Source organism: Triticum dicoccoides, chromosome 5A (genome assembly GCF_002162155.2).
Source record: "Triticum dicoccoides isolate Atlit2015 ecotype Zavitan chromosome 5A, WEW_v2.0, whole genome shotgun sequence".
Lineage (NCBI taxonomy): Eukaryota > Viridiplantae > Streptophyta > Magnoliopsida > Poales > Poaceae > Triticum > Triticum dicoccoides.
The window spans coordinates 100,248,331-100,266,259 of NC_041388.1; positions in this window are offsets into that span (position 1 = coordinate 100,248,331).

Below are 17,929 nucleotides of genomic sequence, written 5' to 3' on the forward strand. Positions count from 1 at the left end.
GTGGTGGGTTGTTGTTGTTGTTCCCCTGATTCTGATTCTGGACTAGCAACTGCATCAATGTGTTCTGCTGCTGGATCAACTGGGTGAGCTCCGGTGGAAAGGCAAATCCGGGGTCACGTCTCAGAGGCATCTGAGGGTTTAGAAAAGATGAGATATAAGAATAGAGGGGCTCTAAAGAGAAAACACTACCCATATGCACATGAGGCAAAAGCAAACAATTCACTTCATTCAATCAAACAAAGGCATACAATCGATCTATCTATCGCAAAAGTGCTCGGACTACTATATTTACATGGTGGACTACTACTACTGATGAGGTGGTCTACTAGAAATATTCTACGGTCGTTGACTCCATGATATCTGCTTCGGCTTCATCAACATAGTCATCATCGCTACTATCTGCTTCTGTGTCGGTGCCGTCGATGATGATGTAGTCTTCCGGGCTAATTTCCTTGGGTTCTTCGTCTTCATCTACTGGCATAGGGTCTCCCATAAATATTCCAATCTTCTTGATCAGGTCGTCATTCTTCTCCACCAATACTTCAATTTCCTCTTCATAATCTTCATGTGTAGCCTTGAGTTCTTCCTCCAGTTCCTTGATTCTAGTCTTTGCCTTCTTCAGATCTATCATGTCGGTGCACATCTGGTTCTCCTGTCGTCGAATGTGCTGGTTTAACTCCTAGATAAAAGCTGCGGTTGATCTATCCTTCCTGGTGCTGATCATCTCCCAGTGTTCATCTCGGCACCCACAAATCTGGTAGATAGTATCCTTGAGATCCTTGCGGTAGACTTCTCCAATGCGTCCCATGGCGATGTGAGCTGCCATGCTCTTTCCTAGACTCCAAGTTGGTGCATCAAAAGAAAACTCTATGGGCTCAGTGACTGGCATGAACGTCCTTCCTGGAACTTGAACTTGAATCATCCAGCGCTCTTCTTCAGGTAAAGTGGCGTTGTAGGTTCCCGTGAAGCTTGGTACTCCTATGTTCAGGTATCTAGTGACTTCCTTCAAGTGACGTCCAAAGGGTGTATCTTCATCCGGTTGTGTGAACTTGTTCCTTGCATCCGCCATCCTAAAGAGTAGAAAAGATGAGAGGTCAGAAGAGAAGAGAGTGAATAGTGATCTAGGTCTTGTGCTTAGTGGTCGTGTCCTACAGTCAGCGTGTGCTCTGATACCATCTCTGTAGCGACCAGACCTCAAACAGTCTGATCTCTATGCTCCGGTGTCATCCCTGGATCAGTAATGCTGACACCACATAGTACTCGGAGGATTTATAACAGAGTAGCAACCACACACTTATTACATCGAGTGTCTCAAAAGAGAACTTATTACAATAAGTATGGCTTAAGGCCATCTAATAACGATAACAGCGGAAGGCTTGGAAGATAAGTGAGTCCATCAACTCCAATGGCATCACTGAGTATAGAACCACGACCTAAAAACTCCTTAATCGTCGTCTGAAAAGTCTGCAACATTAACGTTGTAGCCCGAAACGGGTCAGCACATGAATTATGCTGGCAAGGTAACACATAGAGAGTAATGGAATGAAACAGCTATACTATATGCATATTTGGCTGGTGGAAATCTCTATGGTTACAGTTTTGCGTAAAGCCAATTTTTCCCTACTTCAAAGGAATAAATTTATTTAACTATCATGGTAGTTGTTAAACATTGAGAATGGTTGACAGCATTCTCAATCCCAATTAAGCATCATCATTAAACAAAACCCAACAAAATTAATTTAGAGTAACATGTTGAGATTCACATGAAAATCCAAGTACTAGATACTCAAGATGTCCATAAACCGGGGATACGGCTAACCATGATTAGTTTATTACACTTTGCAGAGGTTTGCGCACTTTTCCCCACAAGACTCGATCGCCTCCGTTTGGATTCTCGCACTACATGGTGTTTGAGAAGACGGATGACCGAGACATAGTCTTTCAGAAGTGCTAGCACCTTACGATGGGTAGACCGTACCACCTACATCCCCTACATCTGCTAGTCTACCACTGTAAGAGTTCGCACGACTTAGTCAACTATGCTAGAGCCCATAATAGCTTGTGGCTGCACACGGAAGTTTTTAGTATGAATAGTCTCATGATCCCTTTGAGCCTGGGTGGCGGTCCAAAAGAAAACAGGCAAGTCCTGAAATACCCAGGTGCCTCAATCCACCCAGATGTGTGTTTAAGTTGCCACCTTAGATAAACAATTAATTAACAATCTCACATCTGTCAGGGATTTCACTCACCCAATCCACGTCTACTAGCATAGCATGGCATAATAAGCAAATGTAGAAGTAACTCCCAAAGGTTTGATAATAAACAGGTAATAGGTACTACCTCATCTACTTCCCATCCCACAATTTAATTAGATCCTAATCATGCAATGTGTGAGGATTGATCTAATGCAATAAAACTGGGTAGTAAAAAAGGTATGATCAAAGTGTTACTTGCCTTGCTGATGATCCGTGAAACCTAACGATTCGAAGTAACAGGCGGCGCACTCCGGGTATTCTATCACAGACAAACAAGCATACAATAAGTACTCATATAATGCACAGGTAAAACTCAAATAAGAGATCTAACCAGAAGGTTAAACTTAATAACTCCGGTTTGCAAAAAGAATCAAATCGAACGAAGCAACGAAAAACAAACGGCGAAAGAAAACAACTTCGTTCTACTAATCTGGATCTAGGGCAAATTTTACAGTAACAAAAACTTGTTTAAGTTGGTTAAACGGATAGAGGGTTTCAAGACGAATCCCTAGGCGCTTGAATCGCCTGATTCTGATAAACGAGCGAAAAGTTAAACTAAAACGAAAATCGGATCAGGAGTCGCGATCAGAAAAATCGCGGATTTAATCAGAGAAAAAGAAAAACGACGAACGCCAATTTTTTTTTCTCTTTTTTTCGGCACGGAAAACGAGGCGCGACGAACCTCGGGCGGCGGGATCGTCGGCGGCGGCTCCGGCGGCGTGCACGGATCGAGGCGGGGCTGATGGGCTGGGGCAGCTCGGGGCGGCGCTATTTATAGGCTGCCCCCGGGCGGTGTCCCGCTCGGGTACGGCCTGAAGTCGGTTCATTTTTTTATTCCGCTCGGAAGAAAAATAAAAAGAAATACTAAACGGACTCCAAAAATTCCGAAATAAATTTTCACGGGTTTCTAAAATCAAGCTGCACAAGGTGAACATCTATTTGGGCCCTAAATGCAATTCCGAAAAACACACTTTTTTTTCCTAAATTCAAATAAAACACCAAAAAATTCCGAAATAAAATCTTATTTGATTTTATTATTAAATCCTTAATATTTCTTTATTTTGGGAAAGTCATTTTATTCCCTCTCTCATATTTTTGTAGTAGAAATAATTGATGATAAAAAAAATCAAATGATCCTATTCTCAAAATTTGAGAGAACTCAAATATGAAAATAACGAAATCCCCAACTCTCTCCGTGGGTCATTGAGTTGTGTAGAATTTCTAGGATCAACCAAAATGCAAAATAAAATATGATATGCATGATGATCTAATGTGTAACATTCCAAATTGAAAATTTGGGATGTTACACCTTCTTTAATATCTCCATTTACCAAAGTACTAAAATAATATCAATCGGTAGGTAGTAAATTTTATAATGATTATATTTAGAAAATTATACCTATTATCTTCCAGATTTACAGTGCCTTCTTCTTCATCAACTTTATATGCTAAAAATAAGTAATCTTCATTAGAGTAGTTTTTTCACCATTAACCTTTTCTTGAGTACCATTATTTGTTCCAAATTTAGATTGAACTTCTTCAAGCTCATCGTTGTATTCATCGAAATCAATCCTTTCAATATAATATTTCTATGTAAGTCATTCTACTTAGACTAATAATATCAATACAAATACACTTGTTCCATACTTAAGATTTTGTTGAGAAAGAACGTCTCTTGCATCTAAAAAATCTTCAGATTGTTTTTTTCTGGAGCTTTCTTCAGCAATCTGAGTATCAACAATGCTATATTTTGAAAGAACATATAATTCATTTAGTATTCATATCCGGATTAACAAAGTATGTTGTAAGTTGGATTAAACTAAAATAACAAATACTCCCTATGTTCCAAAATTCTTGTCTTAGATTTGTCTAAATATGGATGTATCTAATACTAAAATGTGACTTGGTACATCTCTATATAGACAAATCTAAGACAAGGATTTTGGGATGGATGGAGTATCTATTAAGCTAAACCATACCTTGATGTGAACTAAGTTTGTCGGTCTTCTACCATATTTAGCAGATCCAGGAAGCTACCATTCTTACATCCATTATCAACATCCATACCGACAAAATTAAAATCACACCAAAATTAGTTAGAAATTATAAATCAGGCAGATAGCACAGTGATATGTGAAAGTTATAGTACACAATGCAAAAATGTGAAATACAAGTATATTCATACATTCTACTGAAATTAGTTAAGAAATGTGAAATCATGCAGGTAGCACATTTAGACATGTGAAAACATATATTACACAAAAAAATAAGTGAAATAAGATAAAAATGTAATTGAAATATATACACTCTTGACTAATTATGCTTTCAAAGGCTGGTTCATACATAATATAATACTCCCTCCATTCCGCAATGTAGTGCTTCCTCTATAACCACCAGTTATTTATGATTAAGAAGGAAAAAACATTAAGAATAAAACGATGATTCATAGTATACCCATACCTGTGTGCTTTAGCTTTAACTTGTTCTTGCTTGATATGACAGATCTGTAACGGCGATGAAATACTTCCAGTGTTTCTATTTTCAATCTGTTGAACGAACTATACATGCATAAACGATGGTCAAATAGTTCATCTAGAATGAACGGAGTGGAAGCAACATGCCGAAATCTAGCAAAAGAAGAAGGAAAGAAAACCTTGAAATAGAAGAAGAAAAAGTTGAGCAATGGAGAATAAGAGAGAAAGAATAGAGGATGCGGGGGAATGGATAGGAACAACGGGGAGTAGATATTTTCATCCTCATATTGACAAGAAAACAGAGGACCCAGGTACTATCGTAAAGAAAGAGGACAGTGTATAAGTCAGAACAGTCAATAGTATTTCACATGTATAGCAAATATAAAATGTTTTCAACTTATACAGCAATCGCTAGCACCAATCTTGAAATAGCAGCGAACGGCTCGCGATCCACCGTTACATCACAGAACCGGACAAATTTCCGCTTCGTACTACGGCTTCGTTCCCCCACGAGTTGCGCACTCTTGGCGGTCTGGTCTTCCAAGTCAAGTCCACCACCCTTTCCACCACCGTCTTCCTCCCCAGGCTGAATATAAATACCTCCTCCACCGGTCCTCCCCTCTACGCCTCACCAAACCCAAAACCACCGCCTCCTCGATCCCACATTCCACCATCCCTCCCGTTTCCGCCCGCAAATTGCCTCCTCCACCCAAACTCTAGGCCTCAAGCCCTCCGCCACGCTCCCCCTCCCGCTCCCGCTCTGCGGCAATTCGGCGAACAGCTCGCGCGCATCTCCCCGCGTTTCCACGGCCAGTCGGGCAACTTCTCCGAGCGCCCTCGCGATGGCGAACCACGAGGCCGCGGAGGCCGCCTCCATTCGCAACGAGGCCCGGGAGGTTCTAAGCCTCTACTCCGACGGTGAGCACGAGGCTGCGCTGGCCCGCGCCGTAGTGCTCGCCGCCGTGCACCCGGGCTCCGCGGTCGCTCTCAACCTCGCCGGATTGATCCACCGCCACGCCGCCCTCGTGGCGCGGAACGACACGGGCGCCCACGGCGACGACGAAGACGGCGACGAGAACGCGTCCGCGCTGGAGAAGTACCACCGCCACGCCGCCCTCGACGCCTTCTCCGCCGCTGCGCGTCTCGCCCCCAACTGCGTCGTCACCAACGCCGACCACGCCGTGGCGCTCGTCCACTGCCGTCGCTTCGAGGACGCGCAGAAGGAGTTTCTCCGCATGCTCGACACGGTCGCGAACAACGACCAAGCCGACCCGGCGCTGTACAGCGTGGTGTACGACATGAGGGGGGACTCGAGCATGAAGGGGAGAAAGCGCGACGCCGTGAAGAGCGCCAGCATCGCCATGGAGCGCTTCGCGGAAAAAATCAACCACAGGATTCTGCCATTGGAGGCCGCCAAGTTGCTGGACGCCAGCAATCTCGGCGGGCCTGCCGCCGATGAAGCGCGAGAGCGTGCAAAGCTTCTCGCCGAGACCTACCCCTACTCGCCGCGCGCCCAGCTACTCCGCGCGTACATCGACTTGGCACCAGTCCGTGCCCTCGATCCGGCAATGGACAAGAAGCAGCTTCTGCGCCGCGCGCTCACCACCGTGTCTCAAGCGGCACAAAACTTCGACCGCTCGCTCATGGTTGCCTTGTTCCACGCCAAGCTCTTGTTCGTCCTGGATAACTTTGATGCTGCGGAGCGAGAGTGCCGCCGGGCACTTCGCATCGAGACGCCGAATGACCCCAATTGGGATGACATACCTCCCATGGCTGCTCCTGGGGCAGATTCTGATGCCAGAGTATCTTATGTCAAGAAGCAGCTCCGTGTCTTGCTCAAGCAGATCATAGTTGTGGCTGCACTATACTGGTCCTCTATGAAGAATGCACCGCAGGGCCAACATGTCGTATCAGTGACGGTTGACACGCTGCATGCGCACTATGATGGAATCGACAAGTCGGCAGCAAAGACCATATCTGATGCAACACGCTTTCTCAAGAATCAGGAGTCATGGAGTTTCTGGATTTGCCTCAATTCCCGTTGTGATGGCAAGAAGTTTCCGGACACTAGTTCGCTCTGGCAACACACGTGCAGCAAGCACCGAGATGAGCTCTGGGGGAAGCTGCAGTCACTTATAGATCCAGAATATTGGGAAAATACATCACAGGATGATCACTCGTTGGTTGGGATAGCTCTCAGCCGCCAGTCTGACACCTTCCTTTTACCAAGGGTGCAGGATATGTTTGAATGCTTGCTGCTTTCACCATCTGTTGGAATACAGGCAGAGCCCTTCGCTGAAATGCGACAAAGGAAATGCAGAGAAGGATCTGAGATCCTTGGGAGCATCAGGGAGAAGCTGAGGATGTTGCCTAAAGATACACTTAGCACTGAGGTCTAGGACTTCTACATATGGCATGGTTTCAATTTAGCATTCTTCCTTAGTTCACTGTTCTGCTGATAGTGATGTTTATCAGACTAATGATTGGCTTGCTTGTTCATTGCAGTTTCAGGAGTGCTGTTCTGGAATAGAGAAATTGTGGCTAAAGTTTCTTGAAGTTACTGTTGTGGACTATCGTGAAATCATTCTTCCCCTTGCGAGATCATACCAATGGGTCTGTTAACATCTGCAGTGATTAGTTTTTATAGTTATATATGCCCATTGTTGGCTCAACTGCCCATATTGTGTGCTACTGCTAACTGATAACCATCTTTGCAGATAGAATTGAAGAAACGGATTCCTTTTTATCTAAATCATCCTGGTAGTAGGCGTATTGGATTTGCTGATGCCAATATTGATATTATATGTGGTAAATTCCTGCTGCCCAATGAATTTCTGTTAACTCATGTCACATTGATTTTTCCAGCAGCCTTTTGTTCTTCTGCTGTCAAAGCAAATAATTAAGTTATATCTCAGCGATCTAAACCTGGCATTGCCCTAGTCTGCTTGTTTTATGCCTCCTTGATTCAGAGGAATTTCTATGTAGTTTATTAGTATTTCCATCCTTGGGAATTTTGAGTACTGCTCCCTCCGTTCCAAATTAAGTGTCTTAACTTTGTACTAACTTTAATACAGTACAAAGTTGTACTAAGGTTGAGACACTTATTTTGGGACGGATGGAGCACTATGTTAGAGGTTTTTTTACAGTGTAATATTCTATTAGAAGTTATCTGGTATGTAGGATTTGAATCCTTAGGATGTCCTCTTTTCCTATAGGCCACTTTGCACTCAGTTCCAAAGGAAAATCTCCATTCAGTCTAACCTCTTGGAAAGTACTTTTTTGAATTAGCAAATATGTTGTTGCATGCTCTCAGTTCTTACAATATAAAATATGCTCTGTTATGTCACTAATACTTCTTACAATTTCATAATACAGGAACTTCTGGCCAATCTGTCAAGGAAATGACAAGCACCTCCAGTTCTCAACAAAGCCTTACTGTTTCCAACAAGAACAATGCTGATAAAGAATTGTCTATCTTGAGTGTAATCATACAGGTAAGAGACACTCACATCTGGTCATGTGATCTTTTAACAACCAGCCTATAATTTCCTATGTATGTCTTCCTGTCATCGGGCAATCTGAAAGACCAGCCTATAATTTCCTTTGTGTGTGTGCAGTCATTGTGCAATCTGAGGCATTTCAGAGATAAACTTCTGATGGGTCCACTTGTATGGATACCGTCAGTTGAAAATCCCTGCATTGCACAGCAATTTTATGAAATCTTGTCTTCTTGGGAGAAAAACGACCACCACTTAACCGATGTTGTACTGACTTGCATGAAGACTCTTCTCTGCAGAGTTGTTGATTACAGCACTTTTTATGAAAAGGTTAGACCTTAATCACCATTGCTTATATTTGCAAGACCGTTTAAACAAAAATTAATTGAAGTTAGATTACAACATGAAAGCAGAGTATGTAAACCAGTTCGGTGTTGATGCTACCTTCAACATGAAAGCAGAGTATGTAAACCACTTTTTTCTTGTTATTTACTGTATTTTATGCATGCTGAATATTGATACCAAGTATATGCACCAGAATGAGCGAATTTAGGTACTCCCTAAAGAAATATAAGAGCGTTTCGTAAAGAAATATACTGCGTTTAGATAACGCTCTTATATTTCTTTACTGAGGGAGTATGTTGTTATTATAAGCTCTGTTGTGTTTTGCATCGCTGTTGTGTTTCTTTTACGTTGTGTGTAAAGTATTGTCCTAAAAACAACTGCATTCTGCGTCTGTCCTATATGATCATGCACGCAATTAGTAATCCTGAATTCCTGGTGAATCAATTCTGCAGGTTGGGAAAACGTTTGCTTCTGAGATTGTGGCCACAATTCTCATTGAATTGCATATGTCAGAAACTTGTTCGCGTTTTAGAGAAAACAAGGGGACCAAGAGGCATGTAGTGAACTCAGTCACGTGCGGAGATTGCATATGCCCAACACATTATCTTTTTGGGATCAAATTCGATGCTCAAATCAGCTGTAGGTGTGGGAAGTCTTCCGGTGAATACCTGTATACCACACTTTTCCATAAACTTGATGTCGGTTCACCTCAAACAGCAAAGGTATGCTGTATGCAATAGTTTTCTTCCTTCCTAGCAAACATTGTATAGGTGGATATTGGCGCAAGAGTATTCTAGAAAGTAGGAAATATTGACAAGAGGTTTTAATTGTCCTTGTACAGATCAAGTCCTTTGCAGAGCTTCCGGTTCCATTGGATGAACAGTTTCGCGAGGACAACAAATGCGACCATTGTGGAAGTCTGCAGAATATTGATCTCTTTCTTTCAAACACACCACACTTCTTTACAATAGGTAATGCTACTTGTCTCAAATTATAAGTTGGCTTTTATTTTATTCATACATCATAGCTTGCAGTAGTTTACACCAACAAATATTCATCATGTTGGCAGTTTTGAACTGGCTGGGTGGCAGTGAAAGCCAGGACGCACTATCTGAAGTTCTGGCTGGCATCACGTCTCCCCTTGACACTGAGTTCTTTTGCAGAAGTGCTCATTCTGCAGCTATGTATGCTGTCACCTCCATGGTACGTGCACAGCAAACTATTCTATTTTCCTAAATTGAATTGTTAATGGAGCTGAACAAATACTTTTATCATTTACTCCCTCCGTTCCTAAATATTTGTCTTTCTAGAGATTTCAACAAGTGACTACATACGGAGCAAAATGAGTGAATCTACACTCTAAAATAAGTCTATATACATCCGTATGTTATAGTCCATTTGATATCTCTAAAAAGACAGATATTTAGGAAAGGAGGGAGTAATTCTCATGTTAAGGTAATCCTGAAATGAGAAAAAGCAATGAGCTATTTGTATTGGTTGACGTTTTCATGACCTTTTATAAGTTGTGTTGCTAATTATTTACTGTTCCTTGACTGTTACTGGAGGCCAAGTTGGTATTGTTCTAAGACTGAAGCAAGGTTCTTATTTTTGTGGAACAAAACGGATCATGGTTAAATGGCGTTGTCACCTGGTTCAAATTGCCTAGGTTATATTGACAAGGCATTTTGCTGCTATTTCTAAAGAAGTGGATAGAAGGTTTAAACTATGATACATCATATCTGAGTTGGTTCGTACTTGGAGTTGGAGAGATATTTGCAAGTTTTTGAATGGTCCTATCTGTGGCATATTTTTTCCTGCCTACTTCACTTATATCAAGATATTTAGAAGACTCGACAGAAGAATTTCAGCAAGAATCAATAGCTTGTGTGATCCTTATGTCGCTGAGTTCTTTTTATAAACGTTCCATTGATTGAACGGTTGAAGAAGTATCATATGTAGGTAAACTGGTTAGACCTTTTAAAGTCTGCTGCTCTCACAAGTATATTTTGCATTATTTTCCTTCCCTTTATAGCGAATAGGAAATGGCCTCATCAAATCACATGGAGTGGTTGCAGAACATCTGCTGGAGTAACCTTTTATCTGCACACTTCTCTCTCTCTCTCTCTCTCTCTGTGTGTGTGTGTGTGTGTGTGTTTACTCTTCTGTTGCTTTGAGTATTAGTACATGCCTATTGCAAGGTTGGTTTAATGCTCTGGTTACTTAATTTGCCTGCTTACATATGGAAGCATAGTCACTCTTTGCAAATGCAGTGCAATTTAGCATCCATCTTATGCTACCTTGCAATCCAAACTCTTGCAGATCTGCTATGCTGATGACCGCTACGTCTGCTTTGCTCGAGACGAGGACAAGTGGGTCATATATGGCTTCGAGACTGTCGAGGTAAGTTACTCGTGACTCCTGGGTGTTGATCAAGGCCCTGTATTCTTTCTTGTAGCCATTTTATTCTTAACTTGCTGATTTGTTGGTGTGAACTTCCTCCATGCAGAGAGAAGATAGTTGGGAGCATTTGCTAGAACGTTTCAAGGACTGCAAGCTCCAGCCTGAAGTTCTATTTTTCGAGGTCATCAAGTAGACTGTTGTATAGCTTTGCAGAATGCAAACCTCTGTCTGACGATCAGAGCCAACTCTGGACCCAGTTTTTTTTGTTTCATTGCCACCATTTTGATGCTGTTTCGCTTGGTCACTCTGACATTGAATACAGATAAATTCTTCAGAGATGGTATAAATTGTTCTGTGTGTTCTTAACTCGAAAGAAGGGTTTTCTGGTATTTTTCTTTGGAAGTTGGAACTGATGAGTGGTGCATGTCTTGACTTCTAATGTCACATTTAATGGCACCACGCCGTTTTCTCTTAAGCCATAATGTTGATAATGGCTAGCTGAGAGAAATGATTTTGATGCATCACCATCAGGAATCCACTGTAGGCTGTTTTTATTTCCTTTCTCTGAGTTTTCTTTGTTAAGGTAGGCTCTAGGCTTCCGTTGTCTGTTTATGGCCCATCGGCCTTTGTTTGTATCTGGCGTCATCTTGATACAAGATGACGCTCATTTGGATGCGTGTTTGAGAAGAAGAAAAATTGTTTCAGTTTTGTCGTTGAAAATGTCGACCCTTTTCATAGATATGAGTATTGGGACTAGGTACTAAAATTGATGCTATTATAGTCTTGTTGTAGGAGATAGTTTCGAGAGAGGGGGTTGGGCATACCATTATCCTCTTTTTTCTTTTTTCCTTTTCCTTTTTTACATCGATAAAACTTCCTCCTAACCATCCCAGCTTAATCCTCCTAACTATCCCAGCTTAATGCCATACCCTGTAATTTACAACACGTGAGCCCACAAATACTAATACACACAGGTTCATCAGACAGTACAGTAATTCTACCGATATTAATTAATCACATGCACAGCCGCACCTAAATCCGGGAAGGATCCATCACCTTCTGTCCTGCACCACCACTTAGAATCGGACAGAAGCAGAAAAATTCTCGGAGGGAGCAGCTGTAGTGCAGGTATCAGATCCAAGAACGAAACCTTACTGATTTTGTTACAACTAGCGATAGTCACGTTCGTTCCACCTCAGCAAGAAGAGGCAACGATGTAACTGATAGTACTAGATCTATACAACAGATGGAGAAAGAAAAGAAAATGAGATGCACAAGTTGACTTCTGCTGGGTGACTCAGACTACGACGAACAAATGGGTGTCTCTGTGTCTAATTCCTAAGTGTGTGTCTCTGAACCAGCGAGGAAATGCTCACTGGTTTAGAGACACGTCCCAATAGAACTGCTACTGCTTACAAATGACACTTAGATAGAGCATCCCCAACGGGGATGATGATGACTCTGAGGACAATGACTAATATCGAGAGTCCGAGGAAGATTTAAGCCTTGGACCCGACGAATTCGATATCCCCGAAGAGCCACTTGATGATCCTCCTTTGCAGGCATTTCGCCGGCGGCTAATTAGCACCCCCAAGAGCATTAGACCGTCCGATCTATATCTGACGGATAGAAAATAAACTATGGCAATTTTGCAAAAAGATACCCGCACCACTCATAATTTGGCAAACAAATAAAGTGATTGCAATTTTGGTGGAACTGCACAAGAGAATAGTATAGTCACTGCATGCAGTGACATTTGAAAATAGACATAGAAAGATTGGATAGTCACTTCATGGACTGCACAAAAGTAGTACTGTACTATTTATTGGCCAACACTAGGTGCTTCGTTGCTTTGGTATGATTATACAATGGGCATCATTTTGCCTAAGTTAAAGTTTGTGTTCTGAAAATAGTATCGCCGTGTGATCGAGAGAAGACCAAATCATATTGCAATGGATGTTCCTCCATCATGTGTGGTTCATGCATTCTCATGGTTCCAGCTGTTGGTGAAACCACTTACGTTTGCAGGAGGAATTGTAGACTTCACAAACAAATTTGTCTTTCACTTTGTATTGAATGTTGGCCCAGAGAAGCATCCATGTTAGTAGGAAGAACATATGTTTTTTCTAGATCTTTGTTTTTGGAGCTACATATTTTTATATGATCTGTGAATCATTGAGATGCATTAACATGTTGAGCTTATGTATGGGAATCGTACTAGTTGGTTGTGAATTTGGGCTACTAATGTGGACATATTACAATGTCAGGAGTCTCGTGTGAACATTTCGAACGGATCGGCTCTTACTACTGTGCATAGCATGATCCTTATTTCTATGTTCTCAGTGTTTACAAGTTACTAGCAGTTCCTTATTTCTATTCGTTCAGTGTTTATAAGTCATTGATCGATCACTAGCTAGCCTACTAATACACTCCTGACAGTTTTAGTTGCGACGCAAGATCTGAAGTAGCAGTTTTTTGAATAAAAATGCATTCCTCTGAAGAAATTGACATGCTGTTCTGAGGAAAATGTCATGCGAATCTGAAGAAACTGCCAGCAAAAACGTTCGCAAATGCCTTATCTCCCATCATACGTTCATCTGCTATTGCGATCCTACACATACACTATCCGACCGACTCGACCCTACGCGAATAACCAGCGGATCACGCACGTACCTCATCTGGATGAATCGAGCACACTCATTTGACAGTCATGCCCACGTGCGGCCCAGCACGGACAGGATGCACCACTGACGGGACGGGACATGACGACACCGTCATAATTTCAGTTTTTTTAGTTTCCACGGCAAGCTGGCGCGCTAAGCCATGCATGCTTATGCATTGAATTCCGATGACCGCGATGACCGTCGCGTTTCCCGCGACACGCTGGTTCACCTACCTTCCGCCTATAATTACTGGTTCCCGACGTTCTCCGATGGCATTATCACCCAACTCGCCCTATCCTCATAAGCCCCCACCGGCCTAATGTCGCTCACCACTTGTACTCGCTCTCGCCACGTCCGTCATGCCCCCGCCCGTCCGCAATAGGCGACACCGAAGGCGGTCACCGCCGGAACTAGTGTTCGCTTTTTCACCGGAAGGCAGACGGAGGGAGGAGGCATGCTATCGGTCTTTAGATGGCAATGCGGAGTATCAGGACTTGTTGGAGCGCGACCGCCTGGCAGAGGAGCAGCGTATCGCCGATTTGCGCCGCCAGTGGGGCATGGAGCAGCAGCGCATCAACGCTTTGAGTCACGAGCAGAGCACCCACAACTGGGCCAACTACGTGCAGGCCGGCGCCCGGCAGATAGCCTGGAGGCTGTCGGGCACGCACGCGTTCACGACGCCGAATTTTACTACCAGCTCATCAAGTGGGTTTCCTGCTTAGAAGCTGAAGCTTCGGTGGACCACGCCGGCATGGAAAGGGCCAATGCACGCGAGCAACGCGCCCTATCGCACCTCTGGCAAGTCCGAGGCGAGGAGGAGGACGTTGGTGCCGGCATTTAGCGTCTACCGCAGATGGTGGCCGGCATCGTCTAGTTAGCTAAGAGTAAGTTAGTACTTGTACACTACTAGAGTATTACTGGGAGTAGATAGTTAACTTGGCTATGATGGTTGTCAACGTGGAAGTTTAGTACTCTATATCTAGATCAGACCTATTACTTTGCTCTGAATGTTGAACTTTCCGTTTGAACATATGGAATGGGTTGTTATTTTTTTAAATGGGCTGTATTTGTCCGCCACAAGTTTAGAGGCTGACTTGCGGGCCTACTAGGTTGACGCGTACACAATCAGGAGATGAATGTACGTGGAGAGGATGACAGCAGGGACCCACCAGGGTCATGGCAGTACACAAGCAAGTGCCTCCTTATTTCAAGCCAAAAATGGTTCCTCCTAATGGATTTCTGACATCTGGATCCCATGCCATTGTCAACGTAATCAATAAATGAGAGAATTGCACAACGAGCGGCTGACATCAGGGACCCAGGAGCTCGCCTAGTTATTTTTGTCTTTTGCGACAGAAGCAGGGTGTCAACTGGGCTGTGCGGGGCACTCTGGCCTGTCTAGCCAGCCTTCTCTTTTATGTTTACCACAAGACAATCCCAGTAGTTTTTTTCTTTCTAAAAATGGTTAGCCTAGTTTTTTTGTTCTTTTGCAGAATACTCAACCAAGGCCTACTTGCTTTGTCAGCCCTGCTGGGCTACAAATCTTTCAAGACGAGGAGAGCTTCATTCGGCTTGTCTAGAAAATGGGCTATCAGTAATGAGAAATGGGTTGTACATTTTTAAAACACATCAAATCGACAATTAGTTTCAAATTTCTTTTTATTTCATTTTAAGATTTTAAATTCCATTGATTTTTATGCATGGACAATTATTTGGATTTTATATTAATATAAATTTATTTTTAAAATTAGTTTGAATGTGACTCCAAAATTTCAGGATTAAAAACAGTTCGGACCGCAAAGAAATATGCAAAATTCCGTATAATTTTTTAACCGTGGCCACAATATGGGTTGTAATTTATTAGAAATAATGGCAGATGGGTTGTATGCTGTTTTCCATAGATTTGAGGCTGACTTGTGTGTCTACTATAGGTTGCGCATACGCTTTCCTAAAAAAAGGTTGACGCACACGCTACGCCGTGTCAACTTAGTCAACGCATGAGAGTAGTAACTGTTGGATGTCCATCCAATGGCCGTCGTGCTTCTTCAATCTCTACTCTTCCTCCTCCAGCCATTCAAACAAGCGCCGGCGGGACTGCATGCTCCCTCCTCCCGTGGCCGACTGTGCTGTCGCATAGGCCTCACCGCCCCACCCTACTCCCATCGCTGGCCTGGCCATCCCTCTACTCACCCACACCTGTTGTTATTCTCTAACGACGGTAGACAAACCAGTCAACCCTCGTACTCCTCTCCGCGTGGGCATCCACTACCGCGTCTTCCCCTTCTAGGCCTCGCCATCGTCCACTGCCCTGGTGCTCTCGGCGCGGCATGGTCAACGAACGACATCCATCGGAAGTGGACTGTACGTGGAGAGGCTGACAGTTGGGTCCACGGCCACACGCAAGGAAATGCCTCCTTATTACGCGCAAAATATTGATTCCTCCACCTGACAGCTGGGATCCACCTGAAGGGCCTCTCTATTTCACGAAAAAAACATTCCTCCCACTGACAGTTCAGACCCACCAGTTATATCTTCTCATGCAAGGAAGTGCCTCCTTATTACGCACAAAAAAATGAATACTCCCCCTGCTAGCTGGGACCCACCATAGTTGGAGGCTGACTTGTGGGCCTACTAAGTTGACGCGGATGGAGGGCTTTATCAACTTAGTCAATATGAACGATTCTAGCTCCAGTGACCGTACGATGTCCATCCAACGGCCGTAGTGCTTCTTCAACCTCTGGTGTTCTTACTCCAGCCGCCCAAACCAGCGCTGGTTGTGCCACCTGCTCCTGCCTCCCGTGGCCAGCTCTGCTGCCGCGCAGGCCTGACCGCCCCATCCTACTCCAACCTCTGGCCAGGCCGTCCCTCTATTCACCCACAACCCCTGTTATTCTGCGGCGATGGCAGCCTCATACCGCAGCCGAACCAGTCAACCCTCGTACTCCTCTCCGCGTGGGCATCCACTACTGCTTCTTCCCCGGCTCTGCGTCGTCCCATTCCTAGGCCTCGTCGCCATCCACCACCTTGGTGCTCTCGGCGCGGCGTGGTTAATGTGGTCAAGGAACAGACTTTCATTGGAAGAGTAGTGTACGTGGAGAGGCTGATAGCTAGGTCCACGGACGCAGCAAGGAAGTGCCTCCTTATTACACGCAAAATAATGATTCCTCCACCTGACAGCAGGGACCCACCGAACGGGCCACCGTATTTCGCAAAAAAACGTTTCCCCCCTGACTGCTGGGACCCACCAGCTACATCTTCGCACGCAAGGAAGTGCGTCCATATTACGGGCAAAAAATATGATTCTCCCCCTGACAACTGGGACCCACCAGTTATATCTTCGCACGCAAGGAAGTGCCTCCTACCTCCCTGACAGCTGGGACCCACCCGACCAAACCATATGTAGGGTTGTCTGTCTGGTCGCGAACGTGTACATACATACTGGTCGATCAGTCTGTCTACAGGCTGCAACGATGAACCGCGGCCGAGTAAGGAAGGGCATGTTTCGTTGTAGAGGTGCGGATGTAGCATGTCACGCAGTCCCATCAATATTGTGTACACGTACGTATAGCCAGGGTGCAAGAAAGTAAATACGACCACGTACGTACATATAGGCGGGGTCTCGAACGCCTACTCGCGCATACGTATGGCCAGGGCTCATGTACATGGAGAGGCAGCGGAGAGCAGCGACGGCGTCATGTTCATCGGCAGCCAACCGACTGGGTGAAAACAAAGAAATTGCGTCCCCGTGTTCATCGGGAGCCAACACTACAAAAAAAGACACATCCGTGACATTTTGGGCCAAACAAATTTTTTATGTCATGCTTATGACACTTCTATGACGATAATTGTGACAAAATCCAGTATCATCATAGATGTGGTGGGCTCCTACTTCTATGACAAAAAAATCATGACAAAAAATGGGCTTTTCGTCCTGGGCGGGCTGGAGATGCAGCAGCATGACATTCTTTGGGCCATCCATGACGGAAAAAATTGTGGTAGAAGCAAAGGCGAGGAAAATATCGGGAGTTCCCAGTTACGATGGGTGGCCAGGGACCGAACAATGCGCGTTTCTCTCATACACGTATGCACGTGTGTGCGAGGCATTGCGCTCTAACTAAACCTGAGTGAGGCGTTCGCCTATTGAACCCGAGCGATTGCACTGCAGGCTGCGCGTTACTGAACCCGAGCGATCGATCGATGGCTGTTAACTGAACCCGATCGAGCATTCCTTCGCTACTGCTGCTAATTGAAACCGATCGATGCTGCATCTGGATAAACAGTGAGCGTTGTTGGGG